Here is a 17,704-nt window from a genome sequence, read left to right as displayed (position 1 = left end):
AGCCTCCGCAACGCCCCTGCCGCAAAAGGGGGGGGGCTTCCCGCAAGGCGCCCCTCGGTAAAAAGCCTACAGCACCCGGTATTCCCAGGCGGTCTCCCATCCAAGTACTAACCGGGCCCGACCCTGCTTAGCTTCCGAGATCAGACGAGATCGGGCGTTCTCAGGGTGGTATGGCCGTAGGCACCCCCTCTCCCGCCAGCAGCCCTCTCCACAAACGCCACACACGCTCACGCACAACCCTGCAGACACCCACAACCCCGACGCAGGGCGCCCGCAACCGACCCCGCACACCCGACACACAACCAACACCCAACGCAACACACGCAACTACCCCCAGCACGCACCTGCCCCGCACCGCGCCCATGCAGACCGCGCCAACAAACACCTACCCTGCTCGCACACCGCCCTACAGCCCTCCTCGCTCACCGGCCAGGGCAGCAGCAGGCAATCCCCGCGCACACCTGAACCACCAGCACCACGCGCGCAACAACGCCTGCACCTACCGGCCGCAACGCAACGGCCCCCCGCTACCTAACGGCAGCCCTCGCAACAGGCAGCTGCCACGCTCGCTCCCACGCCACGCTTCGGCCCTCCGCAACGAGGCTGCGGGGCAGCAGGCCGCCACCGCGCCCGCCCGCCCCACCAGCCTGACCCGCGCAAGCAGCACCAGCTCACGCGCAAGGCCCCCAAGCCTCCGCAACGCCCCTGCCGCAAAAGGGGGGGGGCTTCCCGCAAGGCGCCCCTCGGTAAAAAGCCTACAGCACCCGGTATTCCCAGGCGGTCTCCCATCCAAGTACTAACCGGGCCCGACCCTGCTTAGCTTCCGAGATCAGACGAGATCGGGCGTTCTCAGGGTGGTATGGCCGTAGGCACCCCCTCTCCCGCCAGCAGCCCTCTCCACAAACGCCACACACGCTCACGCACAACCCTGCAGACACCCACAACCCCGACGCAGGGCGCCCGCAACCGACCCCGCACACCCGACACACAACCAACACCCAACGCAACACACGCAACTACCCCCAGCACGCACCTGCCCCGCACCGCGCCCATGCAGACCGCGCCAACAAACACCTACCCTGCTCGCACACCGCCCTACAGCCCTCCTCGCTCACCGGCCAGGGCAGCAGCAGGCAATCCCCGCGCACACCTGAACCACCAGCACCACGCGCGCAACAACGCCTGCACCTACCGGCCGCAACGCAACGGCCCCCCCGCTACCTAACGGCAGCCCTCGCAACAGGCAGCTGCCACGCTCGCTCCCACGCCACGCTTCGGCCCTCCGCAACGAGGCTGCGGGGCAGCAGGCCGCCACCGCGCCCGCCCGCCCCACCAGCCTGACCCGCGCAAGCAGCACCAGCTCACGCGCAAGGCCCCCAAGCCTCCGCAACGCCCCTGCCGCAAAAGGGGGGGGGCTTCCCGCAAGGCGCCCCTCGGTAAAAAGCCTACAGCACCCGGTATTCCCAGGCGGTCTCCCATCCAAGTACTAACCGGGCCCGACCCTGCTTAGCTTCCGAGATCAGACGAGATCGGGCGTTCTCAGGGTGGTATGGCCGTAGGCACCCCCTCTCCCGCCAGCAGCCCTCTCCACAAACGCCACACACGCTCACGCACAACCCTGCAGACACCCACAACCCCGACGCAGGGCGCCCGCAACCGACCCCGCACACCCGACACACAACCAACACCCAACGCAACACACGCAACTACCCCCAGCACGCACCTGCCCCGCACCGCGCCCATGCAGACCGCGCCAACAAACACCTACCCTGCTCGCACACCGCCCTACAGCCCTCCTCGCTCACCGGCCAGGGCAGCAGCAGGCAATCCCCGCGCACACCTGAACCACCAGCACCACGCGCGCAACAACGCCTGCACCTACCGGCCGCAACGCAACGGCCCCCCCGCTACCTAACGGCAGCCCTCGCAACAGGCAGCTGCCACGCTCGCTCCCACGCCACGCTTCGGCCCTCCGCAACGAGGCTGCGGGGCAGCAGGCCGCCACCGCGCCCGCCCGCCCCACCAGCCTGACCCGCGCAAGCAGCACCAGCTCACGCGCAAGGCCCCCAAGCCTCCGCAACGCCCCTGCCGCAAAAGGGGGGGGGCTTCCCGCAAGGCGCCCCTCGGTAAAAAGCCTACAGCACCCGGTATTCCCAGGCGGTCTCCCATCCAAGTACTAACCGGGCCCGACCCTGCTTAGCTTCCGAGATCAGACGAGATCGGGCGTTCTCAGGGTGGTATGGCCGTAGGCACCCCCTCTCCCGCCAGCAGCCCTCTCCACAAACGCCACACACGCTCACGCACAACCCTGCAGACACCCACAACCCCGACGCAGGGCGCCCGCAACCGACCCCCGCACACCCGACACACAACCAACACCCAACGCAACACACGCAACTACCCCCAGCACGCACCTGCCCCGCACCGCGCCCATGCAGACCGCGCCAACAAACACCTACCCTGCTCGCACACCGCCCTACAGCCCTCCTCGCTCACCGGCCAGGGCAGCAGCAGGCAATCCCCGCGCACACCTGAACCACCAGCACCACGCGCGCAACAACGCCTGCACCTACCGGCCGCAACGCAACGGCCCCCCCGCTACCTAACGGCAGCCCTCGCAACAGGCAGCTGCCACGCTCGCTCCCACGCCACGCTTCGGCCCTCCGCAACGAGGGCTGCGGGGCAGCAGGCCGCCACCGCGCCCGCCCGCCCCACCAGCCTGACCCGCGCAAGCAGCACCAGCTCACGCGCAAGGCCCCCAAGCCTCCGCAACGCCCCTGCCGCAAAAGGGGGGGGGCTTCCCGCAAGGCGCCCCTCGGTAAAAAGCCTACAGCACCCGGTATTCCCAGGCGGTCTCCCATCCAAGTACTAACCGGGCCCGACCCTGCTTAGCTTCCGAGATCAGACGAGATCGGGCGTTCTCAGGGTGGTATGGCCGTAGGCACCCCCTCTCCCGCCAGCAGCCCTCTCCACAAACGCCACACACGCTCACGCACAACCCTGCAGACACCCACAACCCCGACGCAGGGCGCCCGCAACCGACCCCGCACACCCGACACACAACCAACACCCAACGCAACACACGCAACTACCCCCAGCACGCACCTGCCCCGCACCGCGCCCATGCAGACCGCGCCAACAAACACCTACCCTGCTCGCACACCGCCCTACAGCCCTCCTCGCTCACCGGCCAGGGCAGCAGCAGGCAATCCCCGCGCACACCTGAACCACCAGCACCACGCGCGCAACAACGCCTGCACCTACCGGCCGCAACGCAATGGCCCCCCGCTACCTAACGGCAGCCCTCGCAACAGGCAGCTGCCACGCTCGCTCCCACGCCACGCTTCGGCCCTCCGCAACGAGGCTGCGGGGCAGCAGGCCGCCACCGCGCCCGCCCGCCCCACCAGCCTGACCCGCGCAAGCAGCACCAGCTCACGCGCAAGGCCCCCAAGCCTCCGCAACGCCCCTGCCGCAAAAGGGGGGGGGCTTCCCGCAAGGCGCCCCTCGGTAAAAAGCCTACAGCACCCGGTATTCCCAGGCGGTCTCCCATCCAAGTACTAACCGGGCCCGACCCTGCTTAGCTTCCGAGATCAGACGAGATCGGGCATTCTCAGGGTGGTATGGCCGTAGGCACCCCCTCTCCCGCCAGCAGCCCTCTCCACAAACGCCACACACGCTCACGCACAACCCTGCAGACACCCACAACCCCGACGCAGGGCGCCCGCAACCGACCCCGCACACCCGACACACAACCAACACCCAACGCAACACACGCAACTACCCCCAGCACGCACCTGCCCCGCACCGCGCCCATGCAGACCGCGCCAACAAACACCTACCCTGCTCGCACACCGCCCTACAGCCCTCCTCGCTCACCGGCCAGGGCAGCAGCAGGCAATCCCCGCGCACACCTGAACCACCAGCACCACGCGCGCAACAACGCCTGCACCTACCGGCCGCAACGCAACGGCCCCCCGCTACCTAACGGCAGCCCTCGCAACAGGCAGCTGCCACGCTCGCTCCCACGCCACGCTTCGGCCCTCCGCAACGAGGCTGCGGGGCAGCAGGCCGCCACCGCGCCCGCCCGCCCCACCAGCCTGACCCGCGCAAGCAGCACCAGCTCACGCGCAAGGCCCCCAAGCCTCCGCAACGCCCCTGCCGCAAAAGGGGGGGGGCTTCCCGCAGGCGCCCCTCGGTAAAAAAGCCTACAGCACCCGGTATTCCCAGGCGGTCTCCCATCCAAGTACTAACCGGGCCCGACCCTGCTTAGCTTCCGAGATCAGACGAGATCGGGCGTTCTCAGGGTGGTATGGCCGTAGGCACCCCCTCTCCCGCCAGCAGCCCTCTCCACAAACGCCACACACGCTCACACACAACCCTGCAGACACCCCCAACCCCAACGCAGGGCGCCCGCAACCGACCCCGCACACCCGACACACAACCAACACCCAACGCAACACACGCAACTACCCCCAGCACGCACCTGCCCCGCACCGCGCCCATGCAGACCGCGCCAACAAACACCTACCCTGCTCGCACACCGCCCTACAGCCCTCCTCGCTCACCGGCCAGGGCAGCAGCAGGCAATCCCCGCGCACACCTGAACCACCAGCACCACGCGCGCAACAACGCCTGCACCTACCGGCCGCAACGCAACGGCCCCCCCGCTACCTAACGGCAGCCCCTCGCAACAGGCAGCTGCCACGCTCGCTCCCACGCCACGCTTCGGCCCTCCGCAACGAGGCTGCGGGGCAGCAGGCCGCCACCGCGCCCGCCCGCCCCCACCAGCCTGACCCGCGCAAGCAGCACCAGCTCACGCGCAAGGCCCCCAAGCCTCCGCAACGCCCCTGCCGCAAAAGGGGGGGGGGCTTCCCGCAGGCGCCCCTCGGTAAAAAGCCTACAGCACCCGGTATTCCCAGGCGGTCTCCCATCCAAGTACTAACCGGGCCCGACCCTGCTTAGCTTCCGAGATCAGACGAGATCGGGCGTTCTCAGGGGTGGTATGGCCGTAGGCACCCCCTCTCCCGCCAGCAGCCCTCTCCACAAACGCCACACACGCTCACGCACAACCCTGCAGACACCCACAACCCCGACGCAGGGCGCCCGCAACCGACCCCGCACACCCGACACACAACCAACACCCAACGCAACACACGCAACTACCCCCAGCACGCACCTGCCCCGCACCGCGCCCATGCAGACCGCGCCAACAAACACCTACCCTGCTCGCACACCGCCCTACAGCCCTCCTCGCTCACCGGCCAGGGCAGCAGCAGGCAATCCCCGCGCACACCTGAACCACCAGCACCACGCGCGCAACAACGCCTGCACCTACCGGCCGCAACGCAACGGCCCCCCGCTACCTAACGGCAGCCCTCGCAACAGGCAGCTGCCACGCTCGCTCCCACGCCACGCTTCGGCCCTCCGCAACGAGGCTGCGGGGCAGCAGGCCGCCACCGCGCCCGCCCGCCCCACCAGCCTGACCCGCGCAAGCAGCACCAGCTCACGCGCAAGGCCCCCAAGCCTCCGCAACGCCCCTGCCGCAAAACGGGGGGGGCTTCCCGCAAGGCGCCCCTCGGTAAAAAGCCTACAGCACCCGGTATTCCCAGGCGGTCTCCCATCCAAGTACTAACCGGGCCCGACCCTGCTTAGCTTCCGAGATCAGACGAGATCGGGCGCTCTCAGGGTGGTATGGCCGTAGGCACCCCCTCTCCCGCCAGCAGCCCTCTCCACAAACGCCACACACGCTCACGCACAACCCTGCAGACACCCACAACCCCGACGCAGGGCGCCCGCAACCGACCCCGCACACCCGACACACAACCAACACCCAACGCAACACACGCAACTACCCCCAGCACGCACCTGCCCCGCACCGCGCCCATGCAGACCGCGCCAACAAACACCTACCCTGCTCGCACACCGCCCTACAGCCCTCCTCGCTCACCGGCCAGGGCAGCAGCAGGCAATCCCCGCGCACACCTGAACCACCAGCACCACGCGCGCAACAACGCCTGCACCTACCGGCCGCAACGCAACGGCCCCCCGCTACCTAACGGCAGCCCTCGCAACAGGCAGCTGCCACGCTCGCTCCCACGCCACGCTTCGGCCCTCCGCAACGAGGGCTGCGGGGCAGCAGGCCGCCACCGCGCCCGCCCGCCCCACCAGCCTGACCCGCGCAAGCAGCACCAGCTCACGCGCAAGGCCCCCAAGCCTCCGCAACGCCCCTGCCGCAAAAGGGGGGGGGCTTCCCGCAGGCGCCCCTCGGTAAAAAGCCTACAGCACCCGGTATTCCCAGGCGGTCTCCCATCCAAGTACTAACCGGGCCCGACCCTGCTTAGCTTCCGAGATCAGACGAGATCGGGCGTTCTCAGGGTGGTATGGCCGTAGGCACCCCCCTCTCCCGCCAGCAGCCCTCTCCACCAACGCCACACACGCTCACGCACAACCCTGCAGACACCCACAACCCCGACGCAGGGCGCCCGCAACCGACCCCGCACACCCGACACACAACCAACACCCAACGCAACACACGCAACTACCCCCAGCACGCACCTGCCCCGCACCGCGCCCATGCAGACCGCGCCAACAAACACCTACCCTGCTCGCACACCGCCCTACAGCCCTCCTCGCTCACCGGCCAGGGCAGCAGCAGGCAATCCCCGCGCACACCTGAACCACCAGCACCACGCGCGCAACAACGCCTGCACCTACCGGCCGCAACGCAACGGCCCCCCGCTACCTAACGGCAGCCCTCGCAACAGGCAGCTGCCACGCTCGCTCCCACGCCACGCTTCGGCCCTCCGCAACGAGGCTGCGGGGCAGCAGGCCGCCACCGCGCCCGCCCGCCCCACCAGCCTGACCCGCGCAAGCAGCACCAGCTCACGCGCAAGGCCCCCAAGCCTCCGCAACGCCCCTGCCGCAAAAGGGGGGGGGGCTTCCCGCAGGCGCCCCTCGGTAAAAAGCCTACAGCACCCGGTATTCCCAGGCGGTCTCCCATCCAAGTACTAACCGGGCCCGACCCTGCTTAGCTTCCGAGATCAGACGAGATCGGGCGTTCTCAGGGTGGTATGGCCGTAGGCACCCCCTCTCCCGCCAGCAGCCCTCTCCACAAACGCCACACACGCTCACGCACAACCCTGCAGACACCCACAACCCCGACGCAGGGCGCCCGCAACCGACCCCGCACACCCGACACACAACCAACACCCAACGCAACACACGCAACTACCCCCAGCACGCACCTGCCCCGCACCGCGCCCATGCAGACCGCGCCAACAAACACCTACCCTGCTCGCACACCGCCCTACAGCCCTCCTCGCTCACCGGCCAGGGCAGCAGCAGGCAATCCCCGCGCACACCTGAACCACCAGCACCACGCGCGCAACAACGCCTGCACCTACCGGCCGCAACGCAACGGCCCCCCGCTACCTAACGGCAGCCCTCGCAACAGGCAGCTGCCACGCTCGCTCCCACGCCACGCTTCGGCCCTCCGCAACGAGGCTGCGGGGGCAGCAGGCCGCCACCGCGCCCGCCCGCCCCCACCAGCCTGACCCGCGCAAGCAGCACCAGCTCACGCGCAAGGCCCCCAAGCCTCCGCAACGCCCCTGCCGCAAAAGGGGGGGGGCTTCCCGCAGGCGCCCCTCGGTAAAAAGCCTACAGCACCCGGTATTCCCAGGCGGTCTCCCATCCAAGTACTAACCGGGCCCGACCCTGCTTAGCTTCCGAGATCAGACGAGATCGGGCGTTCTCAGGGTGGTATGGCCGTAGGCACCCCCTCTCCCGCCAGCAGCCCTCTCCACAAACGCCACACACGCTCACGCACAACCCTGCAGACACCCACAACCCCGACGCAGGGCGCCCGCAACCGACCCCGCACACCCGACACACAACCAACACCCAACGCAACACACGCAACTACCCCCAGCACGCACCTGCCCCGCACCGCGCCCATGCAGACCGCGCCAACAAACACCTACCCTGCTCGCACACCGCCCTACAGCCCTCCTCGCTCACCGGCCAGGGCAGCAGCAGGCAATCCCCGCGCACACCTGAACCACCAGCACCACGCGCGCAACAACGCCTGCACCTACCGGCCGCAACGCAACGGCCCCCCGCTACCTAACGGCAGCCCTCGCAACAGGCAGCTGCCACGCTCGCTCCCACGCCACGCTTCGGCCCTCCGCAACGAGGCTGCGGGGCAGCAGGCCGCCACCGCGCCCGCCCGCCCCACCAGCCTGACCCGCGCAAGCAGCACCAGCTCACGCGCAAGGCCCCCAAGCCTCCGCAACGCCCCTGCCGCAAAAGGGGGGGGGGCTTCCCGCAGGCGCCCCTCGGTAAAAAGCCTACAGCACCCGGTATTCCCAGGCGGTCTCCCATCCAAGTACTAACCGGGCCCGACCCTGCTTAGCTTCCGAGATCAGACGAGATCGGGCGTTCTCAGGGTGGTATGGCCGTAGGCACCCCCTCTCCCGCCAGCAGCCCTCTCCACAAACGCCACACACGCTCACGCACAACCCTGCAGACACCCACAACCCCGACGCAGGGCGCCCGCAACCGACCCCGCACACCCGACACACAACCAACACCCAACGCAACACACGCAACTACCCCCAGCACGCACCTGCCCCGCACCGCGCCCATGCAGACCGCGCCAACAAACACCTACCCTGCTCGCACACCGCCCTACAGCCCTCCTCGCTCACCGGCCAGGGCAGCAGCAGGCAATCCCCGCGCACACCTGAACCACCAGCACCACGCGCGCAACAACGCCTGCACCTACCGGCCGCAACGCAACGGCCCCCCGCTACCTAACGGCAGCCCTCGCAACAGGCAGCTGCCACGCTCGCTCCCACGCCACGCTTCGGCCCTCCGCAACGAGGCTGCGGGGCAGCAGGCCGCCACCGCGCCCGCCCGCCCCACCAGCCTGACCCGCGCAAGCAGCACCAGCTCACGCGCAAGGCCCCCAAGCCTCCGCAACGCCCCTGCCGCAAAACGGGGGGGGCTTCCCGCAAGGCGCCCCTCGGTAAAAAGCCTACAGCACCCGGTATTCCCAGGCGGTCTCCCATCCAAGTACTAACCGGGCCCGACCCTGCTTAGCTTCCGAGATCAGACGAGATCGGGCGTTCTCAGGGTGGTATGGCCGTAGGCACCCCCTCTCCCGCCAGCAGCCCTCTCCACAAACGCCACACACGCTCACGCACAACCCTGCAGACACCCACAACCCCGACGCAGGGCGCCCGCAACCGACCCCGCACACCCGACACACAACCAACACCCAACGCAACACACGCAACTACCCCCAGCACGCACCTGCCCCGCACCGCGCCCATGCAGACCGCGCCAACAAACACCTACCCTGCTCGCACACCGCCCTACAGCCCTCCTCGCTCACCGGCCAGGGCAGCAGCAGGCAATCCCCGCGCACACCTGAACCACCAGCACCACGCGCGCAACAACGCCTGCACCTACCGGCCGCAACGCAACGGCCCCCCGCTACCTAACGGCAGCCCTCGCAACAGGCAGCTGCCACGCTCGCTCCCACGCCACGCTTCGGCCCTCCGCAACGAGGCTGCGGGGCAGCAGGCCGCCACCGCGCCCGCCCGCCCCACCAGCCTGACCCGCGCAAGCAGCACCAGCTCACGCGCAAGGCCCCCAAGCCTCCGCAACGCCCCTGCCGCAAAAGGGGGGGGGCTTCCCGCAAGGCGCCCCTCGGTAAAAAGCCTACAGCACCCGGTATTCCCAGGCGGTCTCCCATCCAAGTACTAACCGGGCCCGACCCTGCTTAGCTTCCGAGATCAGACGAGATCGGGCGTTCTCAGGGTGGTATGGCCGTAGGCACCCCCTCTCCCGCCAGCAGCCCTCTCCACAAACGCCACACACGCTCACGCACAACCCTGCAGACACCCACAACCCCGACGCAGGGCGCCCGCAACCGACCCCGCACACCCGACACACAACCAACACCCAACGCAACACACGCAACTACCCCCAGCACGCACCTGCCCCGCACCGCGCCCATGCAGACCGCGCCAACAAACACCTACCCTGCTCGCACACCGCCCTACAGCCCTCCTCGCTCACCGGCCAGGGCAGCAGCAGGCAATCCCCGCGCACACCTGAACCACCAGCACCACGCGCGCAACAACGCCTGCACCTACCGGCCGCAACGCAACGGCCCCCCGCTACCTAACGGCAGCCCTCGCAACAGGCAGCTGCCACGCTCGCTCCCACGCCACGCTTCGGCCCTCCGCAACGAGGCTGCGGGGCAGCAGGCCGCCACCGCGCCCGCCCGCCCCACCAGCCTGACCCGCGCAAGCAGCACCAGCTCACGCGCAAGGCCCCCAAGCCTCCGCAACGCCCCTGCCGCAAAAGGGGGGGGGGCTTCCCGCAAGGCGCCCCTCGGTAAAAAGCCTACAGCACCCGGTATTCCCAGGCGGTCTCCCATCCAAGTACTAACCGGGCCCGACCCTGCTTAGCTTCCGAGATCAGACGAGATCGGGCGTTCTCAGGGTGGTATGGCCGTAGGCACCCCCTCTCCCGCCAGCAGCCCTCTCCACAAACGCCACACACGCTCACGCACAACCCTGCAGACACCCACAACCCCGACGCAGGGCGCCCGCAACCGACCCCGCACACCCGACACACAACCAACACCCAACGCAACACACGCAACTACCCCCAGCACGCACCTGCCCCGCACCGCGCCCATGCAGACCGCGCCAACAAACACCTACCCTGCTCGCACACCGCCCTACAGCCCTCCTCGCTCACCGGCCAGGGCAGCAGCAGGCAATCCCCGCGCACACCTGAACCACCAGCACCACGCGCGCAACAACGCCTGCACCTACCGGCCGCAACGCAACGGCCCCCCGCTACCTAACGGCAGCCCTCGCAACAGGCAGCTGCCACGCTCGCTCCCACGCCACGCTTCGGCCCTCCGCAACGAGGCTGCGGGGCAGCAGGCCGCCACCGCGCCCGCCCGCCCCACCAGCCTGACCCGCGCAAGCAGCACCAGCTCACGCGCAAGGCCCCCAAGCCTCCGCAACGCCCCTGCCGCAAAACGGGGGGGGCTTCCCGCAAGGCGCCCCTCGGTAAAAAGCCTACAGCACCCGGTATTCCCAGGCGGTCTCCCATCCAAGTACTAACCGGGCCCGACCCTGCTTAGCTTCCGAGATCAGACGAGATCGGGCGCTCTCAGGGTGGTATGGCCGTAGGCACCCCCTCTCCCGCCAGCAGCCCTCTCCACAAACGCCACACACGCTCACGCACAACCCTGCAGACACCCACAACCCCGACGCAGGGCGCCCGCAACCGACCCCGCACACCCGACACACAACCAACACCCAACGCAACACACGCAACTACCCCCAGCACGCACCTGCCCCGCACCGCGCCCATGCAGACCGCGCCAACAAACACCTACCCTGCTCGCACACCGCCCTACAGCCCTCCTCGCTCACCGGCCAGGGCAGCAGCAGGCAATCCCCGCGCACACCTGAACCACCAGCACCACGCGCGCAACAACGCCTGCACCTACCGGCCGCAACGCAACGGCCCCCCGCTACCTAACGGCAGCCCTCGCAACAGGCAGCTGCCACGCTCGCTCCCACGCCACGCTTCGGCCCTCCGCAACGAGGCTGCGGGGCAGCAGGCCGCCACCGCGCCCGCCCGCCCCACCAGCCTGACCCGCGCAAGCAGCACCAGCTCACGCGCAAGGCCCCCAAGCCTCCGCAACGCCCCTGCCGCAAAAGGGGGGGGGCTTCCCGCAAGGCGCCCCTCGGTAAAAAGCCTACAGCACCCGGTATTCCCAGGCGGTCTCCCATCCAAGTACTAACCGGGCCCGACCCTGCTTAGCTTCCGAGATCAGACGAGATCGGGCGTTCTCAGGGTGGTATGGCCGTAGGCACCCCCTCTCCCGCCAGCAGCCCTCTCCACAAACGCCACACACGCTCACGCACAACCCTGCAGACACCCACAACCCCGACGCAGGGCGCCCGCAACCGACCCCGCACACCCGACACACAACCAACACCCAACGCAACACACGCAACTACCCCCAGCACGCACCTGCCCCGCACCGCGCCCATGCAGACCGCGCCAACAAACACCTACCCTGCTCGCACACCGCCCTACAGCCCTCCTCGCTCACCGGCCAGGGCAGCAGCAGGCAATCCCCGCGCACACCTGAACCACCAGCACCACGCGCGCAACAACGCCTGCACCTACCGGCCGCAACGCAACGGCCCCCCGCTACCTAACGGCAGCCCTCGCAACAGGCAGCTGCCACGCTCGCTCCCACGCCACGCTTCGGCCCTCCGCAACGAGGCTGCGGGGCAGCAGGCCGCCACCGCGCCCGCCCGCCCCACCAGCCTGACCCGCGCAAGCAGCACCAGCTCACGCGCAAGGCCCCCAAGCCTCCGCAACGCCCCTGCCGCAAAAGGGGGGGGGCTTCCCGCAAGGCGCCCCTCGGTAAAAAGCCTACAGCACCCGGTATTCCCAGGCGGTCTCCCATCCAAGTACTAACCGGGCCCGACCCTGCTTAGCTTCCGAGATCAGACGAGATCGGGCGTTCTCAGGGTGGTATGGCCGTAGGCACCCCCTCTCCCGCCAGCAGCCCTCTCCACAAACGCCACACACGCTCACGCACAACCCTGCAGACACCCACAACCCCGACGCAGGGCGCCCGCAACCGACCCCGCACACCCGACACACAACCAACACCCAACGCAACACACGCAACTACCCCCAGCACGCACCTGCCCCGCACCGCGCCCATGCAGACCGCGCCAACAAACACCTACCCTGCTCGCACACCGCCCTACAGCCCTCCTCGCTCACCGGCCAGGGCAGCAGCAGGCAATCCCCGCGCACACCTGAACCACCAGCACCACGCGCGCAACAACGCCTGCACCTACCGGCCGCAACGCAACGGCCCCCCGCTACCTAACGGCAGCCCTCGCAACAGGCAGCTGCCACGCTCGCTCCCACGCCACGCTTCGGCCCTCCGCAACGAGGCTGCGGGGCAGCAGGCCGCCACCGCGCCCGCCCGCCCCACCAGCCTGACCCGCGCAAGCAGCACCAGCTCACGCGCAAGGCCCCCAAGCCTCCGCAACGCCCCTGCCGCAAAAGGGGGGGGGCTTCCCGCAAGGCGCCCCTCGGTAAAAAGCCTACAGCACCCGGTATTCCCAGGCGGTCTCCCATCCAAGTACTAACCGGGCCCGACCCTGCTTAGCTTCCGAGATCAGACGAGATCGGGCGTTCTCAGGGTGGTATGGCCGTAGGCACCCCCTCTCCCGCCAGCAGCCCTCTCCACAAACGCCACACACGCTCACGCACAACCCTGCAGACACCCACAACCCCGACGCAGGGCGCCCGCAACCGACCCCGCACACCCGACACACAACCAACACCCAACGCAACACACGCAACTACCCCCAGCACGCACCTGCCCCGCACCGCGCCCATGCAGACCGCGCCAACAAACACCTACCCTGCTCGCACACCGCCCTACAGCCCTCCTCGCTCACCGGCCAGGGCAGCAGCAGGCAATCCCCGCGCACACCTGAACCACCAGCACCACGCGCGCAACAACGCCTGCACCTACCGGCCGCAACGCAACGGCCCCCCGCTACCTAACGGCAGCCCTCGCAACAGGCAGCTGCCACGCTCGCTCCCACGCCACGCTTCGGCCCTCCGCAACGAGGCTGCGGGGCAGCAGGCCGCCACCGCGCCCGCCCGCCCCACCAGCCTGACCCGCGCAAGCAGCACCAGCTCACGCGCAAGGCCCCCAAGCCTCCGCAACGCCCCTGCCGCAAAAGGGGGGGGGCTTCCCGCAGGCGCCCCTCGGTAAAAAGCCTACAGCACCCGGTATTCCCAGGCGGTCTCCCATCCAAGTACTAACCGGGCCCGACCCTGCTTAGCTTCCGAGATCAGACGAGATCGGGCGTTCTCAGGGTGGTATGGCCGTAGGCACCCCCTCTCCCGCCAGCAGCCCTCTCCACAAACGCCACACACGCTCACGCACAACCCTGCAGACACCCACAACCCCGACGCAGGGCGCCCGCAACCGACCCCGCACACCCGACACACAACCAACACCCAACGCAACACACGCAACTACCCCCAGCACGCACCTGCCCCGCACCGCGCCCATGCAGACCGCGCCAACAAACACCTACCCTGCTCGCACACCGCCCTACAGCCCTCCTCGCTCACCGGCCAGGGCAGCAGCAGGCAATCCCCGCGCACACCTGAACCACCAGCACCACGCGCGCAACAACGCCTGCACCTACCGGCCGCAACGCAACGGCCCCCCCGCTACCTAACGGCAGCCCTCGCAACAGGCAGCTGCCACGCTCGCTCCCACGCCACGCTTCGGCCCTCCGCAACGAGGCTGCGGGGCAGCAGGCCGCCACCGCGCCCGCCCGCCCCACCAGCCTGACCCGCGCAAGCAGCACCAGCTCACGCGCAAGGCCCCCAAGCCTCCGCAACGCCCCTGCCGCAAAAGGGGGGGGGCTTCCCGCAGGCGCCCCTCGGTAAAAAGCCTACAGCACCCGGTATTCCCAGGCGGTCTCCCATCCAAGTACTAACCGGGCCCGACCCTGCTTAGCTTCCGAGATCAGACGAGATCGGGCGTTCTCAGGGTGGTATGGCCGTAGGCACCCCCTCTCCCGCCAGCAGCCCTCTCCACAAACGCCACACACGCTCACGCACAACCCTGCAGACACCCACAACCCCGACGCAGGGCGCCCGCAACCGACCCCGCACACCCGACACACAACCAACACCCAACGCAACACACGCAACTACCCCCAGCACGCACCTGCCCCGCACCGCGCCCATGCAGACCGCGCCAACAAACACCTACCCTGCTCGCACACCGCCCTACAGCCCTCCTCGCTCACCGGCCAGGGCAGCAGCAGGCAATCCCCGCGCACACCTGAACCACCAGCACCACGCGCGCAACAACGCCTGCACCTACCGGCCGCAACGCAACGGCCCCCCGCTACCTAACGGCAGCCCTCGCAACAGGCAGCTGCCACGCTCGCTCCCACGCCACGCTTCGGCCCTCCGCAACGAGGCTGCGGGGCAGCAGGCCGCCACCCGCGCCCGCCCGCCCCACCAGCCTGACCCGCGCAAGCAGCACCAGCTCACGCGCAAGGCCCCCAAGCCTCCGCAACGCCCCTGCCGCAAAAGGGGGGGGGCTTCCCGCAAGGCGCCCCTCGGTAAAAAGCCTACAGCACCCGGTATTCCCAGGCGGTCTCCCATCCAAGTACTAACCGGGCCCGACCCTGCTTAGCTTCCGAGATCAGACGAGATCGGGCGTTCTCAGGGTGGTATGGCCGTAGGCACCCCCTCTCCCGCCAGCAGCCCTCTCCACAAACGCCACACACGCTCACGCACAACCCTGCAGACACCCACAACCCCGACGCAGGGCGCCCGCAACCGACCCCGCACACCCGACACACAACCAACACCCAACGCAACACACGCAACTACCCCCAGCACGCACCTGCCCCGCACCGCGCCCATGCAGACCGCGCCAACAAACACCTACCCTGCTCGCACACCGCCCTACAGCCCTCCTCGCTCACCGGCCAGGGCAGCAGCAGGCAATCCCCGCGCACACCTGAACCACCAGCACCACGCGCGCAACAACGCCTGCACCTACCGGCCGCAACGCAACGGCCCCCCGCTACCTAACGGCAGCCCTCGCAACAGGCAGCTGCCACGCTCGCTCCCACGCCACGCTTCGGCCCTCCGCAACGAGGCTGCGGGGCAGCAGGCCGCCACCGCGCCCGCCCGCCCCACCAGCCTGACCCGCGCAAGCAGCACCAGCTCACGCGCAAGGCCCCCAAGCCTCCGCAACGCCCCTGCCGCAAAAGGGGGGGGGCTTCCCGCAGGCGCCCCTCGGTAAAAAGCCTACAGCACCCGGTATTCCCAGGCGGTCTCCCATCCAAGTACTAACCGGGCCCGACCCTGCTTAGCTTCCGAGATCAGACGAGATCGGGCGTTCTCAGGGTGGTATGGCCGTAGGCACCCCCTCTCCCGCCAGCAGCCCTCTCCACAAACGCCACACACGCTCACGCACAACCCTGCAGACACCCACAACCCCGACGCAGGGCGCCCGCAACCGACCCCGCACACCCGACACACAACCAACACCCAACGCAACACACGCAACTACCCCCAGCACGCACCTGCCCCGCACCGCGCCCATGCAGACCGCGCCAACAAACACCTACCCTGCTCGCACACCGCCCTACAGCCCTCCTCGCTCACCGGCCAGGGCAGCAGCAGGCAATCCCCGCGCACACCTGAACCACCAGCACCACGCGCGCAACAACGCCTGCACCTACCGGCCGCAACGCAACGGCCCCCCGCTACCTAACGGCAGCCCTCGCAACAGGCAGCTGCCACGCTCGCTCCCACGCCACGCTTCGGCCCTCCGCAACGAGGCTGCGGGGCAGCAGGCCGCCACCGCGCCCGCCCGCCCCACCAGCCTGACCCGCGCAAGCAGCACCAGCTCACGCGCAAGGCCCCCAAGCCTCCGCAACGCCCCTGCCGCAAAAGGGGGGGGGCTTCCCGCAAGGCGCCCCTCGGTAAAAAGCCTACAGCACCCGGTATTCCCAGGCGGTCTCCCATCCAAGTACTAACCGGGCCCGACCCTGCTTAGCTTCCGAGATCAGACGAGATCGGGCGTTCTCAGGGTGGTATGGCCGTAGGCACCCCCTCTCCCGCCAGCAGCCCTCTCCACAAACGCCACACACGCTCACGCACAACCCTGCAGACACCCACAACCCCGACGCAGGGCGCCCGCAACCGACCCCGCACACCCGACACACAACCAACACCCAACGCAACACACGCAACTACCCCCAGCACGCACCTGCCCCGCACCGCGCCCATGCAGACCGCGCCAACAAACACCTACCCTGCTCGCACACCGCCCTACAGCCCTCCTCGCTCACCGGCCAGGGCAGCAGCAGGCAATCCCCGCGCACACCTGAACCACCAGCACCACGCGCGCAACAACGCCTGCACCTACCGGCCGCAACGCAACGGCCCCCCGCTACCTAACGGCAGCCCTCGCAACAGGCAGCTGCCACGCTCGCTCCCACGCCACGCTTCGGCCCTCCGCAACGAGGCTGCGGGGCAGCAGGCCGCCACCGCGCCCGCCCGCCCCACCAGCCTGACCCGCGCAAGCAGCACCAGCTCACGCGCAAGGCCCCCAAGCCTCCGCAACGCCCCTGCCGCAAAAGGGGGGGGGCTTCCCGCAAGGCGCCCCTCGGTAAAAAGCCTACAGCACCCGGTATTCCCAGGCGGTCTCCCATCCAAGTACTAACCGGGCCCGACCCTGCTTAGCTTCCGAGATCAGACGAGATCGGGCGTTCTCAGGGTGGTATGGCCGTAGGCACCCCCTCTCCCGCCAGCAGCCCTCTCCACAAACGCCACACACGCTCACGCACAACCCTGCAGACACCCACAACCCCGACGCAGGGCGCCCGCAACCGACCCCGCACACCCGACACACAACCAACACCCAACGCAACACACGCAACTACCCCCAGCACGCACCTGCCCCGCACCGCGCCCATGCAGACCGCGCCAACAAACACCTACCCTGCTCGCACACCGCCCTACAGCCCTCCTCGCTCACCGGCCAGGGCAGCAGCAGGCAATCCCCGCGCACACCTGAACC

At 69.1% G+C, this 17,704-nt stretch overlaps 26 non-coding genes across 26 annotated transcripts; all 26 read right to left on the bottom strand.

Annotated features, from left to right (window-relative positions):
• Positions 1-63: 63 nt before the first annotated feature.
• On the bottom strand, positions 64-182 carry LOC130158500 (5S ribosomal RNA). The gene has a single exon (XR_008825340.1). It is a non-coding gene; the product is annotated as a 5S ribosomal RNA (ribosomal RNA).
• Positions 183-752: 570 nt separating this feature from the next.
• Positions 753-871, bottom strand: LOC130158499 (5S ribosomal RNA). The gene has a single exon (XR_008825339.1). It is a non-coding gene; the product is annotated as a 5S ribosomal RNA (ribosomal RNA).
• A 571-nt stretch (positions 872-1,442) lies between these two features.
• On the bottom strand, positions 1,443-1,561 carry LOC130158498 (5S ribosomal RNA). Its single transcript, XR_008825338.1, has one exon. It is a non-coding gene; the product is annotated as a 5S ribosomal RNA (ribosomal RNA).
• A 571-nt stretch (positions 1,562-2,132) lies between these two features.
• LOC130158497 (5S ribosomal RNA) lies at positions 2,133-2,251 on the bottom strand. The gene has a single exon (XR_008825336.1). It is a non-coding gene; the product is annotated as a 5S ribosomal RNA (ribosomal RNA).
• A 573-nt stretch (positions 2,252-2,824) lies between these two features.
• LOC130158496 (5S ribosomal RNA) lies at positions 2,825-2,943 on the bottom strand. Its single transcript, XR_008825335.1, has one exon. It is a non-coding gene; the product is annotated as a 5S ribosomal RNA (ribosomal RNA).
• A 570-nt stretch (positions 2,944-3,513) lies between these two features.
• On the bottom strand, positions 3,514-3,632 carry LOC130158508 (5S ribosomal RNA). The gene has a single exon (XR_008825347.1). It is a non-coding gene; the product is annotated as a 5S ribosomal RNA (ribosomal RNA).
• Positions 3,633-4,202: 570 nt separating this feature from the next.
• LOC130158495 (5S ribosomal RNA) lies at positions 4,203-4,321 on the bottom strand. The gene has a single exon (XR_008825334.1). It is a non-coding gene; the product is annotated as a 5S ribosomal RNA (ribosomal RNA).
• A 573-nt stretch (positions 4,322-4,894) lies between these two features.
• On the bottom strand, positions 4,895-5,014 carry LOC130158510 (5S ribosomal RNA). Its single transcript, XR_008825350.1, has one exon. It is a non-coding gene; the product is annotated as a 5S ribosomal RNA (ribosomal RNA).
• Positions 5,015-5,584: 570 nt separating this feature from the next.
• LOC130158565 (5S ribosomal RNA) lies at positions 5,585-5,703 on the bottom strand. Its single transcript, XR_008825404.1, has one exon. It is a non-coding gene; the product is annotated as a 5S ribosomal RNA (ribosomal RNA).
• A 570-nt stretch (positions 5,704-6,273) lies between these two features.
• LOC130158494 (5S ribosomal RNA) lies at positions 6,274-6,392 on the bottom strand. The gene has a single exon (XR_008825333.1). It is a non-coding gene; the product is annotated as a 5S ribosomal RNA (ribosomal RNA).
• Positions 6,393-6,963: 571 nt separating this feature from the next.
• Positions 6,964-7,082, bottom strand: LOC130158493 (5S ribosomal RNA). The gene has a single exon (XR_008825332.1). It is a non-coding gene; the product is annotated as a 5S ribosomal RNA (ribosomal RNA).
• A 571-nt stretch (positions 7,083-7,653) lies between these two features.
• LOC130158489 (5S ribosomal RNA) lies at positions 7,654-7,772 on the bottom strand. Its single transcript, XR_008825330.1, has one exon. It is a non-coding gene; the product is annotated as a 5S ribosomal RNA (ribosomal RNA).
• Positions 7,773-8,342: 570 nt separating this feature from the next.
• LOC130158488 (5S ribosomal RNA) lies at positions 8,343-8,461 on the bottom strand. The gene has a single exon (XR_008825329.1). It is a non-coding gene; the product is annotated as a 5S ribosomal RNA (ribosomal RNA).
• Positions 8,462-9,031: 570 nt separating this feature from the next.
• LOC130158487 (5S ribosomal RNA) lies at positions 9,032-9,150 on the bottom strand. The gene has a single exon (XR_008825328.1). It is a non-coding gene; the product is annotated as a 5S ribosomal RNA (ribosomal RNA).
• A 570-nt stretch (positions 9,151-9,720) lies between these two features.
• Positions 9,721-9,839, bottom strand: LOC130158486 (5S ribosomal RNA). Its single transcript, XR_008825327.1, has one exon. It is a non-coding gene; the product is annotated as a 5S ribosomal RNA (ribosomal RNA).
• Positions 9,840-10,410: 571 nt separating this feature from the next.
• LOC130158485 (5S ribosomal RNA) lies at positions 10,411-10,529 on the bottom strand. Its single transcript, XR_008825325.1, has one exon. It is a non-coding gene; the product is annotated as a 5S ribosomal RNA (ribosomal RNA).
• A 570-nt stretch (positions 10,530-11,099) lies between these two features.
• LOC130158554 (5S ribosomal RNA) lies at positions 11,100-11,218 on the bottom strand. Its single transcript, XR_008825393.1, has one exon. It is a non-coding gene; the product is annotated as a 5S ribosomal RNA (ribosomal RNA).
• A 570-nt stretch (positions 11,219-11,788) lies between these two features.
• On the bottom strand, positions 11,789-11,907 carry LOC130158484 (5S ribosomal RNA). Its single transcript, XR_008825324.1, has one exon. It is a non-coding gene; the product is annotated as a 5S ribosomal RNA (ribosomal RNA).
• Positions 11,908-12,477: 570 nt separating this feature from the next.
• On the bottom strand, positions 12,478-12,596 carry LOC130158483 (5S ribosomal RNA). Its single transcript, XR_008825323.1, has one exon. It is a non-coding gene; the product is annotated as a 5S ribosomal RNA (ribosomal RNA).
• A 570-nt stretch (positions 12,597-13,166) lies between these two features.
• On the bottom strand, positions 13,167-13,285 carry LOC130158482 (5S ribosomal RNA). Its single transcript, XR_008825322.1, has one exon. It is a non-coding gene; the product is annotated as a 5S ribosomal RNA (ribosomal RNA).
• A 569-nt stretch (positions 13,286-13,854) lies between these two features.
• Positions 13,855-13,973, bottom strand: LOC130158481 (5S ribosomal RNA). Its single transcript, XR_008825321.1, has one exon. It is a non-coding gene; the product is annotated as a 5S ribosomal RNA (ribosomal RNA).
• Positions 13,974-14,543: 570 nt separating this feature from the next.
• Positions 14,544-14,662, bottom strand: LOC130158479 (5S ribosomal RNA). Its single transcript, XR_008825320.1, has one exon. It is a non-coding gene; the product is annotated as a 5S ribosomal RNA (ribosomal RNA).
• A 571-nt stretch (positions 14,663-15,233) lies between these two features.
• Positions 15,234-15,352, bottom strand: LOC130158477 (5S ribosomal RNA). The gene has a single exon (XR_008825318.1). It is a non-coding gene; the product is annotated as a 5S ribosomal RNA (ribosomal RNA).
• A 569-nt stretch (positions 15,353-15,921) lies between these two features.
• On the bottom strand, positions 15,922-16,040 carry LOC130158476 (5S ribosomal RNA). Its single transcript, XR_008825317.1, has one exon. It is a non-coding gene; the product is annotated as a 5S ribosomal RNA (ribosomal RNA).
• A 570-nt stretch (positions 16,041-16,610) lies between these two features.
• On the bottom strand, positions 16,611-16,729 carry LOC130158475 (5S ribosomal RNA). Its single transcript, XR_008825316.1, has one exon. It is a non-coding gene; the product is annotated as a 5S ribosomal RNA (ribosomal RNA).
• Positions 16,730-17,299: 570 nt separating this feature from the next.
• Positions 17,300-17,418, bottom strand: LOC130158474 (5S ribosomal RNA). The gene has a single exon (XR_008825314.1). It is a non-coding gene; the product is annotated as a 5S ribosomal RNA (ribosomal RNA).
• Positions 17,419-17,704: the final 286 nt, after the last annotated feature.

Source organism: Falco biarmicus, chromosome 13, assembly GCF_023638135.1.
Source record: "Falco biarmicus isolate bFalBia1 chromosome 13, bFalBia1.pri, whole genome shotgun sequence".
NCBI classification, from domain to species: Eukaryota; Metazoa; Chordata; class Aves; order Falconiformes; family Falconidae; genus Falco; species Falco biarmicus.
Note: the sequence above shows the minus strand (reverse complement) of the source record. Positions and strands in the feature narration are given on the sequence as shown.